Source organism: Lathyrus oleraceus, chromosome 5, assembly GCF_024323335.1.
Source record: "Lathyrus oleraceus cultivar Zhongwan6 chromosome 5, CAAS_Psat_ZW6_1.0, whole genome shotgun sequence".
Classification (NCBI taxonomy): Eukaryota; Viridiplantae; Streptophyta; class Magnoliopsida; order Fabales; family Fabaceae; genus Lathyrus; species Lathyrus oleraceus.
The window spans coordinates 76950641-76962012 of record NC_066583.1 but is presented as its reverse complement, the minus strand read 5'-3'; the positions used below and the strand labels follow the sequence as shown (position 1 = coordinate 76962012).

Below are 11372 nucleotides of genomic sequence, written 5' to 3'. Positions count from 1 at the left end.
TTCCAACAAAATCAAGACATCAATTATGATACCTGAATAATGGATACTCTAGACACATGACATGATAAAGGAATATTCTCCAAAGCTTGATTCTAAAAAATGAATGAATTAGTTTTGGTATAATAGGTAACTCATATTTTACTTCAATTTATAATGTCTTACTTATTCTCGGAATTAAAGATAACCTAATAAGCATAAGTCAATTAAGTGACCATGGTTATGTTATTATCTTTTATCAAAAGTCATGTAAAATCATTACTCTGAAAAATGGCCCAATTTTATTCAATGGTGAAAGGAAAAAAATATTTATAAAATTAATTTTTCTTATTTACAAGCATAAAAGGTGAAACTCCTTTTGTTTATGAATGCAGAAAAATAATTTTGGCATAAAATATTAGGACATGCTAGTTGGAGATTAATCTCTAAAGTTAGCAAGTTAAAACTCCGTCAAAAGAAAAATAATGTTTATAAATTTTTTTTTTTGATTTACAAACACATAAGGTGAAATTTATTTAGTTTATGAATGGAAGCAAATTGATTTGGAATAAAAAAATTGGACATGCTTCTTGGATATTAATCTCTAAAAATCATTAAGTAGCCATCTCCTCACTTTGTCACGATAACTTACACCTTAAAATAATATGAAAATTTTCTAGTTAAGATGATTTCGATTTAGTTTGGTCTATTTCACAAATATTTATATTTTTTATTAAAAAAATAAAAAACAGAAACACATTAACAATAAAAAAACTTTAAAATTGAAAGAATTAACTACTAAAAAAGTCATATGACAAACTCTTATCAAACTTCAAAATGAAAAATAAAGCTTTATTTAGGTCTCCCATAAAACCTACCTAAAGGTTTTGCATGAACTCTTGACATAGGTAAATTAATTCCCGCACTTTTCACTTTAAGGAAAAAGGTACACATTGTTAATAATTGAAAGGATTGCTTTCGATTCATCTTTCAAATTGTTATTAAAAGTAAAGTAAAATATAGATAACATATATACTCTTAAGTTCATCCTAGAAAAACTTTCCAATTCATTGGTAAGAATTGTTTTACCTTTTATTTATTTTGTTGTGTACTTCGATTGATTAATGAAAATACTTTTATTTTAATCCTGAGTTTTATTTATTTATTTTCCTTATGTAATTTTTTGGGCATTTTTACTTGTTTAAACTATTTAATTACTTTCTCAACTATCTTTCTCACACTTTTTTTATGAGTAAATGGGATAAAGTATTTGATGTAAATGAGATATAACTTACTCATTTAAACTTTTAAAAATGTTAAAATATATTATATTTTATTATAATTATTTTTAAGAGATTGTCTATTTAACTTTATAAAAAAAATGTTATCTTCACATATCATTTGTAAATTTTGGCATGGTCTTATGGGGCTTTTTGGTCTGATCCTCTATGATTCTTATTATCTCTTAAAAGTTAAAAACTCTTCACTAAAGTATATATGTTTGTCTTCATTAAAAAGAGATAAATGGTTGAACCAAAGTTGATTTGAATAACAATATTCTTTAATTTTATTTTGATAATATCACAATGTAAAATACAACATTTATTTCCTACCAATTAACATTTTTTATATGTATAAAAATAAATTAAATAGACTTTATGCAATCTATCATCTAGAAAGAGTGAGAAATATAAACTTCTACAAAATGATTGTATGATCGTAACATGAATATGGAAGATATCATATGACTCAGTGATCATTGAACACCCCTTTGGGCATTCTCCATGAAGACTTTTCTATGTTACCTACATATATAGGTTGTCAATGCTACCATTTAGACACGATTTACTTAAGTAGTCATTATCTTCCTATGTTCAACAAAATTCTACAAGTCAACACTTTTATCCTCTATTAGAATACCAATATAACATATTTTATTGTTTTTTTTTCAATTGGTGACAACCTATGTACTGATCTATGTGTTGTAGAGGTTTAACCATCTGTAACTCTTACTTTATTTTGATGATGACAACTCTCAAATTATGATAACAACTATCAGGTTGTTTCAAGTATTTTCAACTTTCAAATGAAGCAAATGTTGTCAAATCCATAAAGTTGAACAACATGTGATATTGGTTCTAGAAATCCTTAGTGAACAATGACAATGGGGAGTTTCTTGAAACCTTCTACAGTTTCTTATGATACTATTTATAAAGAGTATGATACCTCAAGCCTCATAATTCAGACATTCAAAGTTCTTGTTGAAGTTCTAGTCATTATTGAATCAAGCAAGAAACTTAAAGATCTGAAGTTATGAAAGAGAGAAAGTGTGAAAACTCGTCTGGTACTGCGCTTAGTGCCTGTTTGAGTGATCATTTTAAATGTAAAATGTCAATAGTAAGTCTTGAAATACTGAGACAATCACACACACACATTAAGTTTTTAAAACCCTTTCTAATTTTATAAAACTTCTTGAAAAGTTATCAAAGCTTGTATTGAATTGATTAAGAAGTATTTGTAATCAATTTAGGAAGTTTTTACACTCCCTAATCAATTAAGGACTTGGTCCAATCTACTTGGGCAAGGTAAATGGCCTCTTAAGTGATTAGAAAAGCTAATAATTGATTAAACTGTGTAACTGTTATCTGGTTTTCATATTTAGATTAGGGCTTCCGTATTTTGAAAGCTCTTAATCAATTAAACCATGTGTCCATTTTAGAGTTTCCTTATTTGGATTAGGGTTGCCATATTTTGAGAATTTTTAATCGATTATCAGTTAGGGTTAATAGATTAAATAATTTAATTAACTAATGGATCATTTCCTTTTTTGAACCAAATTTTTTCTTACATAAATGAGGTTTTTTCTTATTTCATTTAACACCAAATTTCTTAATAGAAATCTCTCTTCTTTTATTCTACTCTCTTTGTTCTAAAAAAAATCACGAGAATTTTTATAGTGCCAAGAGACTGAAATACCCTTATGAGAGGTGGATTGTAATCAATATTGTGCTTTATTTATTGTATCGAATAGTGTGACTCTCTTGTGGAATTGATTTGTAAAAGATTTAAAAGGTTACAAGATAAACTAGATAAAATATTGGTTGTTGTTCTTGAGCTTGACTTGTGTAAAAGCTATGTGTGTAGGTTCTTGAGCTTGAAGTATGTAATATATGTATTTAAATGGGCTTAGAAAGTATAAAAGCTTTATATGTTAGTTCTTGAGCTTAGCTAGTGTAAAAGTTGTGATTGTTTGTTGTTGAAGGTTCGTGGGAAAATCCTGTGAAAATTTTCAAGTGTGATTTTAGTTGAACTCTCACGAGGAAACTCTTGGGGGAAAAGTAGTTCAAGTGGTTAGGATGAACCTGTATAAATCTATGGTTCACTCTATCTAAACTATTCCCTCTTTAATTTTCACTGATTATTTTATTTCTGGCGCGCATCTCTCTTCATCTCCATCTTTCTTTCATCTAACTCATATCCGCTAACCTAAACATTTTTAAAAGTAAAAGATTTTATAAATTAAGCACAAATATTAAATATCACAATTCACCCCACTTCCTCTTGTGCTTGGAGTTACTTGGTCAACAAATGGAATTAGAGTCTAACTCCTGTTATACAACTTATCGTCTTAGGAGGAATGAATAACTTCAAATGATTCACTAAATTAGGCCCCATCCTTCAATGGCGAAGGGTATGCATTGTGGAAAAATAAGAAGAGAATCTTCATAAAGATGTATTATGATATTTGTAAAACTTTGAAAATGATCATTTTGTTACCACACATAAAGTTAATGGCATTGTGGTAAACAAAGATACATATAATTAAACCAAATAAGAAAAAGAAGAAGTGCATTATGAAATTGCATTACAACCGGTATCGTTTATTTTGATGTTTTGTCAAGTTTTTATCTGTGTATGTAATTTGATTTATCGCATATGTATAGTTTGTCTGTAATTTTATTTTAATTTTATCACTTTATTTATTAGACATGTACCTTGAGATACCTGTACAATTAATCTATTAATATTGGATCCATAAAAATGTGTTTTTTAGCCTTTTCAATTTGCTATAAGTCAAAATATTGGGTGAAGCTTGAATCATAAGTCAGAAGTCTTAAATCAAGGTTTTTGTGAGGCTTGATTCAAATCAGACAAGTTCTGCTTCAAATCAAACACCTGCTTGGAAGTGAAGAATTTTCCCTTGACAAACTGATTGAATTAAGGAAGTATATGATTTGAATTAGAATACTTCTTGATTTGAATCACAAGCAAGTTGATTTGAATAATGGAAATCAAAGTTTCCACAAAATCAAGTGTGAATGGAATCATACTATATTTGACTCGAATCACACACCCATACATGATTCAAATCAATAAAATAACAAACTCTTCACTTAATAACCTTTAATTTAAATCATTTTTTCTTTGATTCAAATCAAAAACTCATTATTTGACTTGAATCACATTGTATTTTTCCTACACTTTTTTCCTTATCTCTAGAACATATATAATAATTTTCCCCTCTTTATTTTACAAGAAATGTCAATTGATGAAAGTGAAGATCACAAGTGATATCATGTGTAATCATGAAACATGAAGTTATGTCAAGTGAATATAAATTCTTTTGATAAGCTATTGAATATATCATAAAGAAAACCCAAAATATTCATTAAGAATCCAAGATCCTTGAGAGAAACCATGAAAGCTTTTTCATTCACAAACACATTATCTCCATGATTCAACCTTGTGAAAAACTTGCTAAAATATTGAGAGTGTGAGAAGTTTGTAGTTGTGTTGTGTAAGATCCTTTAGATACTACTCACCATCTTTAACCTTATAACAAAAACCTATTTTATGGTGTTTATCTCTAAAGATTGAGTGTGAGAGGTAGATTAAGGTACATTAGGGAATCTAATGTGTTTGTATGAAGTTTTGTTGTTTATATCAGGAGGAAGGATCGTTTCTTGTTCACATTGTTGATTAGTGCTTATCAAACAAGAGAAACGTTTTTTTCATACTCTAAGGAAGACTTTGTTGGATCCTAGTAAAGGTTGTTAGAACAATCTATCAGACAAGCCTTTTTCAGATTCAAGTAAAGGGTGTTGCAGAATTGAAGCTTGGAGCAGGATTATTGTGTGTATCAATCTTGTTTGATCAAGATCATTGAAGATATTGAGTGTTAGTAGTTGCTAACATGAATCAACAGAAGGAAATATTGTTTTAGATCCGTATTGGCTAAAGCATTGACATGTTAGTATTCGAGTTGAGGATAATCAATTGTACCAAAATACTTGTATATTTAGCTTTAAAAATAGTGGAGGACTGTCGGGGTGCAAAAAATACCCGAGCGCACCGCACACTCAAACTAAACAATAGAGTCACCACTTAAATTTACTTATTCAAAAAGGAAAGGAAAAATATCGATAAAACCCACGAAAGAAAAGAAAATGGTCGTCGCAGCCAAGAGAGGGTTCAGGAGTCAGTTATGTAAGGGGAAGGTATTAACACCCCTCACATCCGTTGTACTCAATGGGGCCCATTTAATTAGTTAGGATAATGAGTGTTAGTGTGATGTTAGTTTGTGATCTTATACTTATTAAGTGATAAAAAGAAAGAAAATATTTTTAGGGTTTTTTATTATTGTGCCTGACAAGATTTCAAAATCCTGCTCGTACGTATCTCCAAGTGCGATGGGGAACTCAAGGCTACATAGTTCTTTGTAGAAAAGAATTGTTTGTTGGTTGCTTTCAAAGAGTGATGCTTTAGACATATTGAGTGGTTAAACCTTTGCTTGTTGCTCTCTCTTGGAGGCTGAAGCCACTACGCCAAAAACTGGAATAGACAGCGCACCTTAGAGGGCGCTTTATTACAAAAGCGCACTCTAAAGTGAAGAGAAAAAATAAGGAGCGAACAACTGGAATAGACAGCGCACTTTAGAGGGCGCTTTTGTAACAAAGCGCCCTCTAAAGTGAAGTGAAAAAATAATGAGGAAATGGAGGGACACCAATAGAGGGCGCGTTTATGAAAGCGCCCTCTAAGGGTACCCTTAGAGGGCGCTTTTAAAAAAGCGCTCTCTAAGTCCATGTACATTTCCAGTTTATAAGGAGCTTTTGGAAAGCCTTAGAGAGCGCTTTTAGAAGCGCCCTCTTAGGCCCCCTTTAGAGGGCGCTTTTTTTACACAAGCGCCCTCTAAGGTCCCCTTTAATAAACATTAAAATTATAACATATACTGCATGTCTCTTTATTTTCCCTCGCTATATGCTATTTCGTTTACGTAACTGGGTTTTCTCTCTACTGGGATTACTCTCTACTACGATTACTCTCGTCCTCCGTTCGTTCTCCCTCCCTCACCGTCGTCGTCGCCGTCGTCTTTTTCTGCTGCTGCGTTCACGTTCACTGAGTTATCTACGTCCACCGTCGCTATTCACTTTCTTCTCCATCGTTACCGTCACCTTGAAGGTATTTCTCTCAATAGTTTGTATTTTCAGGTGTTTGATTAGGGCATTTTCTAAACTGAGTTTTACATTTTGTGCATTATGTTGATTAATGTTGTTTAGGGCAAACGAGCACTATATGGTGTTCATGAGCACCTTGTTGAAAATCATTTTTTGTTATTTTTTTGTGTATGGTTTTGATCACTGAATGTTGTATGTTGTATGGTTATGTAAGGTTTTTTATTTCTGATTGAAAACTGATGTCATTTGGAGTGTGTTTAAGCTTGTGCTTGGAAGTTTGATGATTATGGATGCAAGTTTGTTCATGTTCCAAACACCATAAGTTTGCATTGGTCTTTTGTATGCAGTAGGTGTGTGTGAGTTTGTATTCAATAATGATGAAAAAAAGAGAGAGTTTAGATTGTTGTAACATGAGAGAAATGGAAGGTATATGAATGTGTTTTTTGTGTAGCTTCACGAATATGGTCATTGTCTTACTTGGGTCTTATTGAATCATTTCTATATTACAGATAAAATGGCTAGTAACCAAGACGATACCCATGACGCGAGTGGATCACGTAACAATGTTGAAAATGAAATCAAACGAGGATTGACTGTTATGAAGTCAATCATTCGTGCAAGAGACAAGGGTGAAAAATTCGAAGTACATTGGAGTGTTGAAGACCAACTAATTGAGCCTAACAGTTCAATGTTGGCAAGTTACATTGGTTTCCTTGTTCGACAACATATTCCGATTACATGTGATAATTGGAGAAGTTCGGAATTGAAGGTTGGCAAAGAAAAAATATGGTCTGAGATACAGGTACTTACCATATATTGTTATATGTTTTTTTTGTTGACTATTTGTTGACCATATATTGTTATAATATTACTTACAGTAACACACTCCATGTGTATGTTTTTTAGAGATCCTTTCACATCGATGAAAGCCGGCAAAAATATTGTATTCAATTGGCCGGAAAAAGACTCCGAGGATTTCGATCCTTTTTGTCCAACAAATTTCTCAAGGATGAGGAAGGAAAATTTGTTGAAGCAGAACGGCCAATGAAGTATGCGGAGATTATTTCAGCCGAAGAATGGGATAACTTTGTCGCCAAACGAAGAAACGAAAAATTTCATGTAATGTCTATTAATTATGGTATTATACAATTGTTAAGTTACTTGGTTCTGATATGCCTTAAACTTTTTTGTCCAGGAAGTAAGCGACAAAAATCGGAAAAGGGCATCAAAACCCGCGTATCCGTACAAAAAAGGGCGTACGAGATATGCACGGTTACAACAAAGAATTGTGAGTATATTCAAATGCTATGAGCTTATACATTGTCACAATATGTTATAATTGATGATCTTATAATCTGATTCAATGTGTAGCTAGCCGAGGAGAAAAGTGACGCAACATCTCTTCCGGAGCACGTATTGTGGAAGGCTGCTCGGGTTGGGAAGGATGGGGCTGTCGTTGAAGCGGTTCAAAATGTTTATGACGAATGTGTAAGTATATATAACATTATTACTTTAATTATATCAAAAATTTTGTTAGACATATAATTCATTTTTAATCTCCTCTAATAATATTTCAGGAGACTTTATCCCAAACCTTACCTTCAACCGAGGTCCAGGATTGTAGGAGCCTACTTAGTCGAGTACTAAATGTTCCTGAGTATTCCGGTCGTGTGAGGGGTAAGGGTTTTGGTGTGACTCCGTCGTCATTTTATAAAAAACCAAAAACAAAAAATCCTACCAACAAAGAGGTGATGGAGACCTTGGCGGAGTTAAGGGCACAAGTACTCGAACTGCAAAAGGAGAATGCAAGGTATAGAGAGGAAAGGTGCGGTTCCGAGGCAAAAGATACTAGTGACCGAGCTAGTATCAATTGTCAACCGAAATTTCCCGAGGTAATTATATATGTTATTATGAAATTAAAATGGCACTTTTTTACTTGACACATATACACGTTAACAATAACATATTTATTATTGGTTTAGGGCATTACACCTTGTCAACTGTATTTATCGTCACCAACTTATCGCATAGTTGGCAAGGGAAAAGTGCACAACACTTCGGGTGAATTACTTCACCATAATCCCCTCCCGGTGGGATATATGAAAGTTTCGGTTGACCTTGTATTAGATACGGACGCGCTTCTACCATTACCTGACGTTGTTTCAGAGACAACGTTGATGCGAGATGCAGTCGGATCCTTTGTTGGATGGCCGTCAGATCTAATTTTCCCAGATGCCGAGGTATATATGTTCTAAATGATTATGAATATTTAGTATTCACATTTCAATTCAGCTACAATTATGATATTTAATCAATCCTTATTACATGGTAATGTTAGACTCCTACAAGACCCACACATAAAGCTGGTAAAGGGATTTCAAGACGCATCGAGTCGGTTGCATCTCAAAAAGAGGTACAAATATATATACCCATTGAATTATATACGCAACGATTCTGTTGCATCACAAAAAGTCATGATTTAATTTATATGAATTTTTAGGTTCCCGGTCGAATGTTGAAAAAAGCTGGTAAGGATATTTCAACGAAGTCCGGGACAAAAACAAATCCTAAATCTCAAAAAGAGGTACAAATATATATACCCATTGAATTATATACACAACGATTCTGTTGCATCACAAAAAGTCATGATTTAATTTATATGAATTTTTAGGTTCCCGGTCGAATGTTGAAAAAAGCTGGTAAGGATATTCCAACGAAGTCCGGGACAAAAACAAATCCTAAATCTCAAAAAGAGGTACAAATATATATACCCATTGAATTATATACACAACGATTCTGTTGCATCACAAAAAGTCATGATTTAATTTATATTTTTAGGTTCCCGGTCAAATGTTGGACAAAGCTAGTAAGGAAATTCCAACGACGTCCGGGACAAAATCTCAAATTATGATGCGTCTTGAGAAAATGGTGGAAGAGTCAGAAAATGGTGGAAGAGTCAGATGAAGGTGTTTTCGGAATTGCTCATTCCGAATTAATTACAAAGGAGGACATGCAACAACTTTTTGAACACGAAGAATTGGGCATCGCTGTCATTCATACATACATATGGTACTCCAATCAATCTATTATTTACTTAGTTGAACAATTTATTTACACATTTCAATGAGTAATCTAATGTTTATTATGTTTCTATTTAAGGTATATGTATGACACATTGATGCGGGGAACTGAATTGTGTAACCGATTCAATTTTATTGCTGCTTCCCGTATCAACACAACGTTTATAACGAAAAATCCAACATCCGTAATGAATGAACTAGTCGATAGATTCATGGTGGCCGATAATACTACACCCAGTTTGTATTTTTTACCGTTTAATTCTGGCAACGGGTTAGATTTTCTTTCTAATAATTTCATTCTAATCTATGTATATCTTTTACGTAGAAAATTTTCATGCATCTAAATTTTTGTTTTATTTTACAGTGGTCACTGGGTGTTGGTTGCTATGGATCTTTCGAGACTAAGGGTGTATTATCTCGATTCGTTACCGAGTAATTGGAGTAAATATCCGAGTATGAAGAAGACGGTTGACGCGTAAGTGAAATTCCCCTAAATATTCGTGTGTATTTGTATATTTAATTATGTCTGTCAGATTGATCTCAATATACGTTTTTATTTTGTTAGGGCAATACTAAAATTTAGATCGAAAAAGAATTATCGTAATAGGAAGGACATTACCTGGGTCAGAGTTCAGGTATATATTAAGTTTCTTATTTTTGCTTATAATAGTGTTTGTAAGAAATTAACTATATATATATATATATATATATATATATATATATATATATATATATATATATATATATATATATATATATATATATATATATATATATATATATATATATATATATATATATATATATATATATATATATATATATATATATATATATATATATATATATATATATATTGTTTGTTTTTCTGTGTAGTGTCCTCAGCAAAATAATTCGATCGATTGCGGATTTTTTGTATTGAGATTTATGAGAGATATCATTGCGTTGAATCGTATAGACATCCCAAAAATGGTATGGAATAATAACTTAGGGTTTATTTTAATATTATCGGATATTTCATCTAATTTGTTACTAAATCATGAATATGTTTTATTCTCTTAATTGTAGTACTTTGACGAATACAAATCTTACTCAAGAGCTCATTTGGATGAAATGAAGGATGAATTGTGTCAATTCATTATTGATCATAGAATCATATAGGTTGTGTACATATATGTATGGAATGTTGTTGTACATGCATGAATATCAATATATTAATGTTGTATATATGGAGGATTAATGTTGTATATAAATGGATTCATGTTGTATATATCAATGGATTAATGATGTATAACATTGGATTAAAGGATGAAATCAATATGAATTTTACACTTTTGCAGCATGCGACAGGTTCCCAATTAAATACCCACTGTTTTTCAAACAATTTTTTTTAAAATAACTAACACTTTAGAGGGCGCTTTCTGTAGGAAGCGCCCTCTAAACACTTTACATTGACAACTTTAGAGGGCGCTTTGTCCAGAAAGCGCCCTCTAAGGTGGCCCTTTATGGACCACTCCAGAGGGCGCTTTTTTCTGAAAGCGCACTATAATGTGGCCCTTAAAGGGCCACTTTAGAGAGCGCTTTCTCCAGGAAAACAAAGCGTTGTCTTTACCTATGCCAGCGCCACTTTAGAGGGCGCTTAAAAGCGCTGTTATAGGCCAAAATAAGCGCCCTATTTTCCCTTATTTGGCGTAGTGAGCCTTTGTTTATTTTACATTGATATGAATAAAACATACTCGCTTCTGAAAAAGGTTTTCAAAATCGCACAAGGGCGAAAAGCAAGTTTGATTGATTGAATTGCTTTTATATGGATAGGATAATCGTTGGGGCAAGGTATGCACCGAGCATTCATTTACCCATG

General features: G+C 32.1%; 1 long non-coding RNA gene across 1 annotated transcript; it reads left to right on the top strand.

The window, feature by feature from the left end:
• Positions 1-9452: 9452 nt before the first annotated feature.
• Positions 9453-9911, top strand: LOC127087107 (uncharacterized). The gene is made up of 3 exons (XR_007789782.1): positions 9453-9500; positions 9591-9782; positions 9876-9911. It is a non-coding gene; the product is annotated as an uncharacterized LOC127087107 (long non-coding RNA).
• The last annotated feature ends 1461 nt before the right edge of the window (positions 9912-11372 follow it).